Consider the following 16,874-nt stretch of genomic DNA (forward strand, 5'->3'; position numbering starts at 1 on the left):
AGAGAGCACAAAGGGCAGGCGGAGGAGGGGCAGAGAGAGAGGGAGACACGGATTCTGAAGCAGGCTCCAAGCTGTCAGCACAGAGCCCAACGGGGGCTCAAACTCACGGACCGTGAGATCATGACCTGAGCCGAAGTCAGACGCTTAACCAACTGAGCTACCCAGGCACCCCCTGCCATGTATTTTAAATCTAAATTACTTTCCTCAAGTTCCCAAGACCTAGGTATCAAACACTCAATACTGTACATACTAGCTGATCCTTAGTAACAGAAAATAACAATTAATTATAAAATTCAGTTTAAAAAAAACTTAAAACTCTTTATAATATCCTCTTCTACCACCAAAAAATATCAAAGAAATGTCAGATTATATACTGCCAAGTTTCAAATATCAATGAAAAGATCTGTACCTACATAACCTAAAATATTAATATAAAGGTATTTTTTGTTTGTATTCCTAATCTGACTCAAATTACTTTGTGCTTTTACTAGGTAAGTACTCTGAGTCATGTGCTGGATAGTGATGAAAATGCAGACCATACTATGCTGTCTCTCAAAAGAATATAATCCACCAATCTACCTCCAAATGTATGGTTTTCACACTATCTAAACGTGACAGCACTAGTTGGTGTTTTTTTTTAATTTAAATAAGAGTCTTTAAGCTAAAGTATGTATCATATCTGATTATATTCATCTTAAGATATTAATCACGTGGCAAGGAAAAAAGCTTTTCCAAAGAGTTACTGTTACAGGACTCATAAGTAAAACAACTGAAATACAAAAATAGTTTATCCTTATTTAAAAACAAGACATGTAAGAACTGTTGAGTCATGATATTGTACACCTGAAACTAATATAACACTGTATGTTAACTATACCGGAACTTAAAATAATTAAAAACAAGATGTATACATCTTCCAAGTAAGTATGATTTTTTTAAATGTTTTTAATTTATTTTTGAGAAAGAGTACAGGGAAGGGGCAGAGAGAGAAGGAGGCAGAGGATCTGAAGCGGGCTGTGAGCTGTCAGCACAGAGCCCGACGTGGGGCTCGAACCCATGAACCATGAGATCACGACCTGAGCTTGTCAGCTGCTTAACCGACTGAGCCACCCAGGTGCCCCTGATGATGATTTTTTTTTTTAAGCATTAAAATTTCCTTAAAGCAAGGTGACTGGCAATCAAACATCTATCAGACACACTCTAGCTGCTTAGACAGCATGTAGAGATAGCAAACACGTTTCCCTAATAACCCAGGGTCGTCACCATGCACAGAGACACCTACCTACCTACCTACCTCGGGGTGTCACAGAGGTGTCTGTGCTGTGGGGCTCTTAGCAGAATCCCTGACATCTGCCCACTAGATGCCAATAATTTCTCCTAAGGCATGACAGTCAAAAATGTCCCAGGTCTCCAGACATTGCCACATGTCCTGTGGTGAGCTCAGGTTGCAAATCAGACATGCTTTTTACATATGTGTGCTTGACTTTTGTTAATTTTCTATCTCCTCCCTTACTGTTCACCACTGACCCACTAACCTCTTCCCAGTATGCATGTTTCTTAAAAGATGCGCTTTTCCTTTAAAAGCTGTTTTAAATACCCACCAAATATCAGACCACCACCCTGATGACAGATGGTTTCCCAGGGTCATGCTGTAAGAGGGTAGGAGTTCTCCTCTAAATAAAGGGTATGAGTTTTTAGATTTCTAACCACTATGGATATCAGTTAGCCTCTCTAGATTTTTTGGTCTTTTCATTCTTTTTTAAGTAATCTCTGTATGCCCAACATGAGGCTCAAACTCACACTCCCAAGATCAAGAGCCACGCGCTCCAACGACTCGTTTTCATTTTCAATCAAAACCAAAAGTGCAAAAATTGTATCCTATCTTATTTTGCTTTTCTTAAGATTGCCACTGAGGCCAAACATGTCTTCACGTTTTCTTAACATGTGTAACCCTTTTCTACACAAGTGCTTATCTGTGTTCTCTACAGATAAAACTACTAGGAAAAGATGTCCAATTAAAGGAAGTCAAAATAAGAGGAATTTTCTCATATTTCACTTGTAGCCATGAACTTTCGGGTAAAAATAAAAGATACAAACATGAAACGAACATAAAAACCCTGACACAGAAAGACTTCAGATACATACCTAGGCAGATTCTCATCACTTGTAGAACTCACACGTGTGAACTCCCCTCTTGCTGAAATCCGTACCTGTGGCCACAGTCACTCAGGACAGGACACTTTCCCAGCTCCCATTCCGCCTCCTGTTCCAGCCCAGACAGTAAACAGTGCCCTTTCCGCAGTCTACTTCATGCATGTTTTTTGCATTTCTGCGCTCTGTTGGTGATCTCCCAGCTTGAACAGTCTAAGCGAGGGCTCCTGAGCACAGCAGGCTGTGGCTGCCTCATGGAGAGGGTGTGCGTGTCAGGTAGGCCTCATTCAGGCAGCAGGTCCCAGGGCTGTCCCTAACAACTCACCTGCCCCGTCACCCAGAACCAGGCAGGAGAAGTGCACCCATTCGTGCCTGAGGCTACTCCAGAAAGTGCTACGGTAACACCTACGGTGCTCAAAAGATGGAAAAGCAGCTGCATTCATGGATCCAGGAGACGATAACAGATCAAAGAGTGTAGCGGACATCATTGTTCTGAGGTGAAAGTCCAAGAAATTTACAGTCCAGTTACCTGGGGTCAAGAAAACGCTAGATCCTCCTCAGGCAGTGCTGGCTGCCTGCCATGTTTCAAAAAGTGACACCATATGAAAAAAGGTTAAATTTGCCTGCATATACTGGCTTGTTTTATAAGGGTTTTAGCAAATGACACTGTAGAACAGAAATGGCATTTCGGTTTACAAAAACGTGAGCAGAGGGCTAGCAGGAACGTAACCCTGTATTTTTCCCTCAGAAGCAAAGGATCAATGTTGGTGAATTCCCTGTCTGTGGTGACCTGACATAACATTACTGTGAACAGAAAGATGGACTATAATTATAATAAAATGTAATCTTTACTTTTCAGAGGTTTTAAATAGTCATTTTTATAACATGATAAAGCGAACATCCTGCAAACCATTTTAAGCAGGGAGATGAAGAAAACCAAAGCTTTTATGAGCTTTCCAGTTAGATATACAGCCAAGGCTGATCATTGCCACCATGGCAGAGTATTCCCTGTCCCTCATAACATTATTCCCAGTATTCCCTGTCACTCATAACATTATTTCCTAACAAGTCAGTTAAAATGACGTGATCACAGTCTTTCAGGAACTTAAAAAACTATGAACAGGGTCATAATGTTTGTGTTGAGAATTATTTTTTGAAGCCATTATTTACAACACAGCCACCATACGAGCCCATGCTAAGTTAACCAGAAGGCGTCATTTCTCAAATATTTTTTTCCAAGAGGAATCTGTCATAATTTGCAGACTGTACACTGGTAAACATCAACTTTGAAGGACACATAACAATTCTGTACTTCAGAAGCGACAGAGTATGAACTATTTAGGTACACACCAGCACTGTGCTAAGGAGTTCAACAGCAGAGGGACAACAGGAAGGCCCGTGTCATCCGCTGTAGAGAGCTTATACTACAGGTAACACCTATCGCTTAATAAATGTTTGAATGAAGGGTCACCTCGGTGGCTCAGTCAGTTAAGCATCCAACTCGGTTTCAGCTCGGGTCATTATCTCACAGTTCCTGGGTTTGAGCCCCATGTCAGGCTCTGCATTGACAGTGTGGAGCCTGCTTGGGATTCTCTCTCTCCAGCCCTCCCTGACTTGCTAGCACACGCTCTTTCTCTCAAAATAAACTTTAAAACAAATAAATCTTTGAAGGAATTTAATCGGTTTATACAGACCTCTCTTTCTTCCTAATACGTTTGCCTATAAAATATCATCTCTTTAATGCATGAAATTAGACCAAACTTTGCAGGTGAACTTTTCCACTGTGTAGATTCTGATTACATGAGACTCAATGAGAATTTTTTAAAACCCTTGGGGCGCCTGGGTGGCTCAGTCAGCTAAGTGTCCGACTTTGGCTCAGGTCATGATCTCCCAGTTCATGAGTTCGAGCCCCACATCGGGCTGTGTGCTGACAGCTCAGAGCCTGGAGCCTGTTTCAGATTCTGTCTCTCTCTCTCTCTCTCTCTGCTTCTCCCTGGCTCTCACTGTGTCTCTCTCAAAAATAAACATTAAAAAAAAATTTTTAAACCCTCAATTATTTAGCAGTCCCCTTAAGGATATTTTACTCTCATGAAGGAGCAAATCTTATTTTCCTGTACGTGAATTTTATTATAATGAATGACAAGAAGAGAACTAAGAAGTTATGGGACCATTTTGCAGATCACAGATCGCAAACACACAAAGCAGGGGGAGACAGTGGCACGCGGGCTCCCGGCACGCACTCTTGCAACAGCGGCAAACATCGAGAGAAGAATGCATTTCAGCTGACATCTAACCTCTGCGCAGGCCTGGGTAATACACATTCTTGTCTTGTTTTTTATATTGAATGGATGTAATAAACATATCAAGGCTTATAATAACTTTGAATTCCACGTTTTATTACATCTTCCAGAAACTATGAAATCTTAACCACTACCTTACACGTAGCAAAGTGTATGGCAAGAGAGGACACAGACAACAACAGACACTGATGAGCACTTTCCACAGCTGAAGCGCCAAATACCCGTTATTTTAATACAACCTCTGTTCCTAAAGTACTCTGAGTTTTAGTTTGGTTAAAATGTGTTTCCTGCAATCCTGAAGAAAGGTGTCAAAAAAGGTTCGGTCTCATTCACATTTCTGGCCTGTGCTTAGTAACTCCTAGGCCACTGTGTTAAGAAGGATTTTAACCTGTAAACTTACAGGTTATTGGGAACGAGGGGGAGGGGAGGCAGTCCCCAGGAAACTACAAGAAGTATGTAATTATTAACTGTGGTTAATGAAGGCACATTGCTTTCTAAAATAATCCCATCACATCAGCTTTAGAAATGGCTGCAGCCAGACATGCCCAGGGGGCTCCACCAGTGGAGTGTGTGCAGCTCTTGATCTCAGGAACCTCTTGATCTTAGGGACTGAGTTCAAGGCCCACGTTGTACATACTTTAAAAAAAAAAAAAAAGGTATGGGGCGCCTGGGTGGTTCAGTCGGTTGAGTGTCCGACTTCGGCTCAGGTCATGATCTTGTGGTCTGTGAGTTCGAGCCCTACGTCAGGCTCTGTGCTGAGGGCTCAGAGCCTGGAGCCTGCTTTGGATTCTGTGTCTCCCTCTCTCTCTGCCCCTCCCCCGCTCATGCTCCATGTCTCTCGCTGTCAAAAATAAACATTAAAAAATACTAAAAAAAAAAAAAAAAAAAAAAGTATGGAAGCACTTTGGAAGAGGTTGTGGTCCCGCATCTCTCCCTGAAGAAGTGACATTTAACCCAAAGCCTCCAGACATTTAAAATTAGCCAGCAAGGCTGAAGCAAAGGAAGAGTAGCATCAAAGGTGGTACTGTGTGCATGAGCCAGACTGCAGGGAGGAGCTTCATAAGCCATTATGAAGGATTCGAGACTATAACGTAAGACACTGGGAAGTCACTGAAGAATTGTCCAGCCAAAGAAAGCGATTAGTTCCCCAACAGCTTTTTGGCTCGGAGGGTTATTCAGTAACAGTCATAGTAATTCCACCCTCCTCACTTCTACTTCTAGGACAGATGCCCTTGCCCCTAAAAAACAGCCTCCTCCTTCTCTGAGTATCAGTAGTTCTAGACGTGATGCAGCCATCTTGCAACCATGAGGGGCACTAGTCTCAGAATAAAGCTGCTGCTGGGGGCAGGGGTGACTGCACAAGGGAAAGACAGGCCTCCAAGCTGCTGACAGGAGGACCCACACTCCGTCCTATCCCTGGACTTCAGTGTGAGCCACGGTCTTCTCCGAGTTTGAACTGAAAGCATCTAAGCTGATACAGTAACTACCACCATGTTCATGATAACAGACCATGAGCAGGGATGAGACTCTGGAGGGAGCCAGGCAGGAAAAGAACAGGGTTCCGAGGGCAGAGCACAGGGGCACCTCACGTTCACTTCTAGGTAGAAGAGCATCTCGGGGGTGCAGGGGGGGCTCAGTCGGTTGAGCGTCTGCCTCCTGATTGTGGCTCAGATCGTGATCCCAGGGTTGTGGGATTGAGCACAGTCTCCCTCTAAAGTAAAGAGGAGAAAGAGGAGGAGAAAGGGCAGCAGCATCTGGCAAACACAGAAGCAGCAGTCAGAAGCGCTCAAGAGAAGCTCAAGAGCGTGGCACTTCAGAAACCAAGGAGGGGATGGTCAACCGTGCCTCACAACCACAGAATGAAGCCCGACAGGTCACATCACCGTGACCTCGCTGGAGCAGCTTCAGTCACCCGATGGTGGAGGACACTGGACTAGAAGAAGTGGAGAAACAAAGGGGGAAACGGTTCTTTTGACGGGTGCTCAGAAAGGTTAGTACAGGAGAAAAGAAAACCAGAGCAGGTGTGCAGTTCAGCACGATGTCTGCTGTTCTGCGTTATTCTGTGATGGTGGGAGATGTCAAATGTGTCTGACAGCAGGTGAGAGGCTTCTGGAGGGCAGATGTGCAGAGCACAGGTGAAGAGGACGGCAGGTGCAGCATGTTACTTCCCACCCAAGCCTGCTCTCGCCCAGGAGAAAGGGCTCTAGTAAGTCGGGACAGAAAGTGGAAAATGAGCTCAGCTGAGAAATCCAGCAGGATTTAGAGCCCAGATGGTGGTGTAGTGCCTACGGTACGCAGGCAGTCTTGTCCACCCCCACGTACCATGTACAGAAGCACACTAGGAATTATACCAAAATCTCCGTCAGGGTTCTCAGGTCAAGGAACTGGCAAGATGATTATGGGGTAAAGTTTAAATAAAAACAAGCAACAGAATACGAACCAGCTGAGGCTAATGCAGTTCAACTGAGGGACAAATCACTGACGGCTGGCAGTAAGGTGGAGACGACGAGACTCAGCGGAGAACGTAAATGCCCACAAACTGTCAAGCAAATTTTGAGTTGACTTCACCATTGGCAGTGGAATGAGGAAGTGAAAGGTGGCTACCCAACCAAAGGTTACAAACTATTATTAAGATTGACCAATATACTTGCTCACTGAAAACAAGTAAAACAAAAACAAAAACCCACTGTTGGAAGGATAAACAATTACTGGCTAAAGAAGTTTTACATAAAGCACAGCAGGGCATAAGAGTGGACTCCAAAATTTCCCGAATGACAGGGTTGTCGTAGTCCCCAGGGGAGAAAGTGAAGGACACGTTCACAGAGACCTCCGTGCACTGCCTGGTAACAGATTCCAGGCCTCAGCGCAGGGAAGAGACCAGAAGCAGAGCCTCCCGCCACCCGGGGTCCAGGACACGGAGGGCAGATGCTGCAACAGCCAGCATTCAGTTCAGCATTTCATATGAAAGAATTCAGATTTTTCTCAATTACTTCCTATAAATCAAACTTCCTGTGATCCTGCTCCTATTATTTACAGTATTTAGAATCATTCTAGGAAGTGGCACCTCTACTGAAGAGCAAACACTGACTCCTGGTCCTACACCCGTCTAACATCCCCACTCTATTCTTCAAGGTGAAACTCTAGAAGACGATGCTATTTAAAATACAATTCATATGAAGTTGGTTAGAAACCACTCACAAAATATCTTAGGCCTTCTAACCAACTTCGAATCAATAGCATGATACAAAGATTTTATTGCTGTAAAGCCTAGGATATTTTGTAAGTGGTGTCTTTGTAACACTAGCTTGCAAGGGGCTATGTTCTCACATTTTTCATGTCAACATCTCCATTTTTCTCTTTATGGTCCATATTAAGAATTGAGGTAGAAAATACCAGTTCACTAACACCAAACATTATTGAACACTCACAGGGTAATACTGATGTGGGTGCTACTAGACTTTTACCTGGGACTTGACAGTCTCAATTTGTCCTAAGGTACAGTATTCAATCTAGTAAATATTAAAACTTACTAGTTTTAACCTTTAATGAAGGTTATTTATATACCATTGTACCAGAAAGCCATGGTTGGATTGACTATGGGCACTCAGCAGAACTTACTTTCTTTGGCTGTGAATAAATGGGATACAACTGTTTTATTCTAAATTGTAGTTAAAAGAAACCGAGATAAGATTAAAAGTGCTATTGCTGGTACTACAAAAACATTACTAAATTGGTTAGTTCTTCTGTCTACAACTGATATTTCAAGAGAATCCTTTTAAATTTACATGGTTGACATTGATGCGGTCACTGATGTGATGTATGTTGAGAAGGAATATTAACTTCAACAATCACCTTGCAACAATATCATCATGGAGAGACCTGACTCCCTGAGGTCCGCCTATGGAAAATATATGTACTTTTACTTTAGTCAAATTACTTTTCAGTGTCTGATTTCTTAATTTTATGTATTTGAAATCTTGTGAATTAAGAATATCTATAAATATATAGATATTTAAAACTTTATGATAATAAATGTAATTCAGCAACACAATTCAGCAATTTTCTTTTCAGGGACGCCTGGGTGGCTCAGTCGGTTAAGCATCTGACTTTGGCTCAGGTCATTTGAGCCCCACATTAGGCTCTGTGCTGACAGCCCAGAACCTAGAGCTTGCTTCAGATTCTGTATCTCCCTCTCTCTCTGCCCCTTCCCTGCTCACACTCTCTCTGTCTCTTAACAATAAATAAATATTTTTTAAAAAAATTTATTTCCAGAACAAGATAGTTAGGTACATCAAATTTATATATCACTTTGTAATGGTAAAGGCTCTAAAAAAATTTAAGCTACTTCAATTCTATACCTCCTTTTTTCCCCACAGGACACACAAGAGAATGTGATGTTATATTAACCCTCTGTGTGAATTTTTGCCTTATTAAACATTGTGCCTCATTTTATTAAAAGTGTTCTCTTGGGGGAAAAAATGCAATTCTAACAACAGCAATTTAATAATTGCTTTTGAACATATCTGGTACTCTAAAACTGAGAAAATTATTTATAGGTAAGAAAATATGACAACACACTCTAAAAGCTGTGTGTTGTCACATGATGTAGAACTAGAAAAAGCAGTAAGAAGCCGGGGACCAGTAGGAAATGAAGTGTGCACAGGGCTGCTTCCTCCCCATCTAAAAACCAGCTGCCATGTACCCTGGCTTCTACAGAAGTAGGGAGCCAAGAGAAAGCCTAACTTTAAACTAGCTTCGTGGTTGTTCAGCTTTGTGGTTGTTTCAGGTTGTTCACCTGAAAATAATGGGGACTAGAAGCTAGTTCTAATAATCCTCAGAAAATAAAATTTAACTTTCAAATTATTCAAACAGAAGTTTCTTACCTGAAACAATCCGACATGACTAGAGATTACAAGAGACTTCTTAAAATTGTGTTAATACAGGTGTGCAGAGTAGTAAACTAAGAAGGTATTTCAAAAAAGAGATAACAGGTTTTTGACATTACATATTAAATGTTTTAAAATATAAGAAATATGTAGAGGTACCTGGGTGGCTCAGTTAAGTATCTAATTTCAGCTGGGGTCATGATCTCACGGTTCGTGGGATCGAGCTCCGCATCAGGCTCTGGGCTGACAGCGTGGAAATCTGCTTGGGATTCTTTCCTTCTGTCTCTCTGCCCTTCCCCCACTTGTGTGCACGTGCACACTCTCTCCCCTTCTCTGCCTCTCTCTCAAAAATAAACTTTAAAAATAGGTTAAATTATAAGTACAATAGAAAAATAAATCACCTTAAACTTTATGTACTCTATAATTTAAAAAGACAACACCTCTAATGATAAATAAAATGCCTGAAAAATTAAATATGGTATCAGTGGAAATCCCAAATACATTAATCTCACTTGTTCCTACTGAAAGGATCGGGTAAAGTAGACGTGCGGCATGTCAAAACCCAAAAATTAAGGACTTGATCTCCCAGACACCGTCTCTCAGGTGCATTTCTGAGATGGAAAAAAAAAATCAACAGGCAGATAAGAATCTACAAAAAAAAACTAAAAAGTTCACAACAGCTTTCAAGCCAAGATGGTTTCCATGCTCACCTTTTCATTAAGCCTTCTTCCTAAAAATCTTTCTACAGCCATCAAATGGGAAAACCATGTTTAATATCCCACTCTAACATCCCTTCTGACGAGTATCAAGATGGTCTGGATCTGTGCAGGCTACAACTCCATTCACCTAGGTCTCTCTTCACCATATGGTTCTCATATTACTTTATTTTAGATAATAGTAAACACCTACTGAATTCTGAAGCCTCAGTACTTACAGCTACTTCCAAGAAATTAGCTACTTCCATCCAAATTGAACTTATTTAGCAAAGGGAATGCTAAAAGCTTCCTCAAGACAATGACTTGTCCCTCTAATATAGCAAGAACACTCTATTGTTGGAGTGAATTCTGAAAATTCTCAGACATTTCTCTTCTATATGTAAGTATTAAAATGAAGATTGTAAGTTGGCCCCAACACCTGCACCAAGTTATCTTCATAGTGTGACTACCAATAGGGACAGCAAGACGATGAGCCAATCACTGATGCCTGCTCTCAGATTACTAGCTGTCATTTACCAGAGAGATTGGAATTAACCAGAACTTTGCATTTGGAAAGTTCTGATTACCAGGAGGTACCTAACAGTCCTTTCTTCCCACCTCCTACTTTTTGTAAGGAGAGTAGGCATAGTGTTAAATTCTTTTATTACACTGTGCTTTTTCAGGATTATAAACGTACATTTGGAGGATGAAGGTATAACAGTAAAAAGAGCCCAGTAGTTGGTAGGTTTTAGGGAAACAGCAGCCAAATAGAGTATAAGTGTGGCAGTCATACACTTGAACTCAAAACCCATTTGATCATGTATGCTGTGTGACCTCTGGCACTGGTACTTAACCCACTGGGTCCAGCTGTCTCCTTGTAAGTCACAGGGTACTTACAACTGTACTGTAACAATGTAACTTATCATATAATCATACCATAATAACACTTCTCTCCTTGTGCTGTAGCGAAGACTGAACCAGAGTATAACTGCCTAGTAAAGTAGGTGTTCACTAAGTGACACCTTCTTAAGAAAATGGTGCTGCCACAAGCATGGTGTAGATGATAGAACCTGTCTTTCTAAAACTGCCTGGAAGGTGAACTTCTCAAAGGACCTAATGTCAATACACAGCAAATTAAAATATATTTATGACAGATTCTCCTGCTATAAATCCCTGTATCTTCCTGATTAAAAAACAACAACAGGGCGCCTGGGTGGCGCAGTCGGTTAAGTGGCCGACTTCACCCAGGTCACGATCTCGCGGTCCGTGAGTTCGAGCCCCGCGTCGGGCTCTGGGCTGATGGCTCAGAGCCTGGAGCCTGTTTCCGATTCTGTGTCTCCCTCTCTCTCTGCCCCTCCCCCGTTCATGCTCTGTCTCTCTCTGTCCCCAAAATAAATAAACGTTGAAAAAAAAACAACAACAAAAACAAACTTAGCATTTTTTAATCCCAATTGTGAGAATTAGCATTAGGTGACTAACTTTCCACAAATCCATTAGAAATTTTGAATATTTTTGTGTTTACATGATACATGCCTACCTAGGTAAGAAGATTCTTCCCTCATTATATTTTAAATTTACTTAGCATGTAAGCATATCAAACTGGGGAAAATATTAAAATTTTTAAGCGGGTCTACCTTTCACTACATACTTAGATAATATCTGAAGAACATAAAAAAGTATTAATCACAACAAAGTGGTTTTTAAAAATCCTCATGTGATGAACATAATAAAATCACAAAGTTACAAATCAGAATAAATCTGAAATCAGTGTTAAAACCTCAAAAGTAATCTTAACTCAAATGCAATATACTATTCCACGACACCCATCCTTACTTTCTTCTGTCACCTTTCACTTGCTTCGGTAATTGTTACCTAGCAAGTGTCTAAAACATAAAGAACAATATTTATGTTTCCATAAAGAACAATGTTTAATGAACGAGATATTAAAACATTCTACCTATTGTCAGAAAATACATTTTAATGTAATCTTATGAAACAGTAAGTATGGAGTAATGTGAACTACAAAAGCATTTATTTAAAACAAAATTAGGTAACCTACTATATTTAAATATTACTCAGTTCACAAAATAAATAAAACACCACACAAGTTTTCATCAATACACATTTTTCCAATATAATGTGATCTGCGAGATATATTCCTCTCAACACTGAAGAACAGAGGAGTCCTAGGATGCCTGAAAAATGTGGACTTAACAGTATCCCATTACCTTTGTAATTTCTTTAAATTCATGTAAACTTAGGCAAACATTTAACCTTTTACTACTGAATAGAAAATATAATACAATGAAAGACTAAATGTCTAAATGTTTATTAGTTCCACATAGATTAGTTGTAAAATTGAGGTAAATAAGTATCTAACAATATACTAAATGTCCCTACTAAATAATGAACTACTACACAAATACTTTTTAACGTCCAAGTAAACATACAGACTATTTACACTTGTAAATAACTTTTACATGAAGTATAATACAGCATTTTCACAAAAAACAACTTTTCAAGAATTTTCTGCCTGAAAAATTATTCGTAACAGGCACACACATGGGCGATAAGATCTTTCCTTACGGCGGTACGACACGTTTAAAATAATACAGCTAAGACTTGATTACTCAAAAAGACCATACTCTTGGGTATTTAGATTTGGATTGTTCTCTCCCTCCCATTAAGCTTCGTTTGTATCACTTTACCTCCTATCACAGCGATCCTCAAACTTATGTTCTACAGAGCACATTCTCTCACAAAACTCCTCGTTTGCCCACTTCTTGTTAAAGAGCGTACGCTGGAATGGGGTGTGGTAGGAGGTGGTGGGGCCTCTCATATTAAAACAAAGACTGCTGTGCTGTAGGATTTCTAGAAGTGGAACAGCATATGTAAAGTACTTTGCACAAAGGCTAAGACTCAATGAATATACACCATTTGGTCCATATTATTATGGTATTCATTTATGTGATGAACTTGTAGAGATAACAAATGTTTCAAAAATCAAGACCAAAACCACTGATGATATAGAGAACCTTTAGATCACTAATGACTGTCACGAAATCACTGCACCAAAGCAGATTTGTTTTTTAAATTTTGACAACGCCACCACAAAAAGTAACTTAAAGTTACTGCTCAAGACATACAGGTAAAAATTAAACTCAATTCAGTTATTTTTTACTTGTCAAAATTCCTAGTAAAAATATTGGTGAAGGTTATGAATTCCTCTTCCAAATGAAGAGATGACAAGCAGTTATTCTTTATTCAGAAAGTCCTTCTGCTTCAAGTAAATATAAAACATACGACCTGAAGCAGTTAGACAGGGTGACAGATGTGTGAAAAGAGAAAATGATTCACTGATTACCAACAGTTACAACAAGAACTCACACCGTGTACTTCAGCTACCCAGACTCTTCATCAAAGATACAGAAGTCAGGATAGGTGGGTGCCAGGCACGGGGGGAGGCAGGTAGGGAGTCAGTGTTTGTATGACTGGATATTAAGTTTTACAAAACGAAAAGAACTCTGGAGATGGACAGTGGTGACGGCTGCACAACAGTGTGAATTTAATATCACCAGACTATACACTTTAAAATTAAGATGATAAATTTTATGTATACTTTACCAGTAAAAAAAAAAAAAAGAGTAAAAGCAAAAAAAAAGTAATGATGAAAAGACCCTTAACACTGCTTCAAGTAAATGAACCACAAGGACTACAACAAACAAATGCTTATTTTCCAACTTTCTGAAATGACTAAAGTTGAAAACAGATTCCGAGGTGCACAACACCACAAATCGGTAAACAAGACACATGTGAGCATGATGTGCTGTAATTTCAGAGCTTCTCTCCTGTACACAAGTTTAAAGTATTAGCCTGAATTTTACTCAACTGAACTGAATTAGTCTAATAGTGATCCATGCACCCATAGGCCTATGAGGTAGGTACAATTACTATCATTCCTGTATTCCAGATGGGGAAACTGAGACCAGGCATGGTAAATGTAATTAATTTGCCTGCTGTTACTTTGACAGAGGAGATTCAGCCCCAAGTCATCTGGCTCAGGGATCATTTTGCTATGCCACCTCTCTGATCTAAATGACAAAAAAAAAAAAAAATCTAGTCACCCTATTAAAAAAAGTTCAGTGTTAAGTCCAAGTTAAGGTTTTCAAACAGTGAAAAGTGTTTAGCTATCATAAGGCAAAGTCTGACCATTAAGTCCATTTTTTTTTCCAGATACACCCTCTTTACCTAAATGACATTTACTATGTAGAATTTAATGGATGGATAGTAAAGGAAGGTCAAGGAAATAGGACGCCAAAGGTTTAGGTCTTTAAGCAATATGAAGGCAGCATCTGATACCTCTATTACAAAAGCCGGAATTCTTCATTAACTTAATGTCTCAAGGTATGCCAAAGTGCATGGGTGTCTCTATTACAGTGCACATGAGAGAATTACCTGAACAACCCCTAAGGAAAAAGGGGTAGAGTTAGGAAAGAGTTTACATAAACACGTGTCAATTCAAGGAAATTGGAAAAAAGATACCCCACTCCAAGTACCAACATAACCAGGTCCCAGGAATATTCAGCATGAGCTTAGAAGCGAAAATTAACATTTTAAGTGATCGTTCTCTGTAAATCATTTACAGGTGTATTTAAACACGTTGCAACAGGTAACTGCAGAAATAAATTGCCCACTTTACGGAATGTGAAAGGGAGATTCAGTTTTCTCATGAACATCTACGGGGAGAAAGTACCATGTAAAAGAAATCCTCTGTTAACCACAGGTAGAGTTAAGAAAAAAAAAAAAAAATGATTCTCTCATAATCACATCCCACATCTCCTACTCTTTGAATCTCTAGCCTAACCATCCTATAAAGGATCCACCAAAAATGACCATAACCACCGCCAATTCGCCAAAGACGTGGAAAATAACATGCCTGTACAAAATTCATATTCTATCTTCTTACTGGACAAATTAGAATTCAGAAAAACCACAAAGGTGACAGTGCTTACCAGAAAGCAAACTTTTAAAGTACAACCAAGACTGTCTCCTCGATTACTTCCAACCTTTAGAGTCAATGACCCCAAAACCCGAAAAGGTTATGCATCCCACATTTAGTAAGCTACAACTACTTCATTTCTCACTTTAAAACAAAACAAGCCTTTTACTTTCTGCTTTTCAACAGACTAAATTCTTTTTAGGCAGGCTTACTGTAGGATGCAAAACACCGGATGAAGCGGACCTAAGGGCCCAGGACCTAAACCTCGGGGCACCCGTGGGTCCCTCCACCCTGCAGGCACCTGCCCTGAGCGCCCAGCCAGACCCGGGCCCAGGCCCCACGAACACCGCACCGCGGGTCGCACGGGGGTGGGGGTGGGGGGCGCGAGGGGCCGTCCACGTGGAAGCCGGGGTCCCGGGCGGGCCTGCAATCGGCGGCCCCGCTCCGGACGCCGCGCCGAGGCCCGGGAGGACCTGTTGAGGAGACGGAGGCCTGGCGGCCGCCGAGGCCACCCCACAGAACGCGGACCCGGCCCCGCCTGGGTCCTCGGGGCCCGCCCTGCCCCGGCCGCGGCCGCCGCCCTCCAACAACGAGCCGCGACGGCCAGCGCGCCGCCGCCCTCCCCAACTCACAGGGCCGCGCATCCGCGGACCCCGGCCCGAGGGCCCCAGGCCTGGCCGCGCGGGAAGGGCCGGCCCGGCGGGCGGCGCTCACGCGACTCCCCGGCTTCCGGCTCGAGCAGGCCCTGCACGGTCCTCCTCCTGCGGCCCGCCCCTCCCGGACCCGCCGAGGGCGAGGGGGCGCGGGCGGGATCCCCGCAGGCCCCGCCGCCCCCGCCCGCCTGCACAAAGCCCGGCGGGCCACTCGGGGCGGTTCTCGGAGGGCGGGCGGCGAGCGCACCGCGCCGGCGGCCCGAGAGGCTGCAGCCGGGGCCGGGCTCCACAAAGCGACGGCGCCACCGCTCGGACGCCCCCGCCCGCGCCCCGCGCCCCGCGCCGCCGCGGCCGAGTCTCCCACCATTATGCTCCGGTCCTCGCCGCCGCCGCCGCCGCCGCCGCGCCCGGCCCTCCCCCTCCGCGCCCGGCCCCGCCGCCGCCGCGCCGCCTCCTTCCCGCCGCCGCCGCCTCCCGGGCCCAGGCCTGCGGGGCGCGGGGGGGGGGGGGGGGGGAGGCTCCCCGCCTCCCGGCCTCCGCGCCGCCTCCGCGCCGCCTCCCCGCCCCGCCGCCGCCTTCCTACCGGGCCTGCCCGCCGGCTTCGCGGGCCCGGCCTCCGCCTCCCCGGGCCCCCGGCTCCCCGCCGCCCTCCCCGACTCCGCGCTTCAGGGGCGCCATGTTGACAAGCCACCGCCGCGGACACCCGCGCGTTCCCGGCCGGGAAGGCGCGGCGGCCGGACCGGGGACTCGGGGGGCCCGCCGCCGCCGCCCGCACTTACGGGGTCTCGGCGCCGCGCGGCAGGCCTGGGGGCGGGAAGTTGGGGCGCCGCCGCCGGGGAAAGTTTGCGTCCTGCGAGGCCGCGGCGCCGCTCACATGGCGGTGGGTGCGCGGGGCGGCCGCTCGCGCGGCCCGGCCTCCTCCACCTCCGCCCGCCCGCCCCCGGACTTTATTGTGTGGCCGGGCCGGGCGGGCCGCAGGGTGCGGGCCGCGCGGGGGAGCGGGCCGCGGGGTGCGGGCCGCGGGCTCCCTCCCGGCCGGGCCGGCGCCGCGCACGCCCACACCCACCTTCCCTCCGTCCTGTCCTCGGCGCCTGTCTCCGAATTTGCTTCAGCATATTCTTACATATCCACACATGCACTCGAGAGCAGCACACACGTGAAGGCTACGTACGTGCGGGCACGCGGGAGCC

General features: G+C 44.0%; 1 protein-coding gene across 10 annotated transcripts in view; it reads right to left on the reverse strand.

Annotated features, from left to right (window-relative positions):
* ZMYND11 (zinc finger MYND-type containing 11) overlaps positions 1 to 16,874 on the reverse strand; it is a 135,011-nt gene extending 118,137 nt beyond the window's left edge. For 7 of the 10 annotated variants that reach the window (XM_047848063.1, XM_047848062.1, XM_047848060.1 and 4 more), the window contains exon 1: positions 16,464 to 16,593. The gene's annotated coding sequence lies outside the window, so the exon portion shown is untranslated. Of the gene's footprint in view, positions 1 to 15,044; positions 15,191 to 15,663; positions 15,796 to 16,463; positions 16,594 to 16,750 lie in introns of those variants that run through there. The other 3 variants (XM_047848053.1, XM_047848054.1, XM_047848056.1) reach the window with 3 other exon arrangements.

This window comes from Prionailurus viverrinus, unplaced genomic scaffold (assembly GCF_022837055.1).
Source record: "Prionailurus viverrinus isolate Anna unplaced genomic scaffold, UM_Priviv_1.0 scaffold_51, whole genome shotgun sequence".
In the NCBI taxonomy this organism is placed as follows: domain Eukaryota; kingdom Metazoa; phylum Chordata; class Mammalia; order Carnivora; family Felidae; genus Prionailurus; species Prionailurus viverrinus.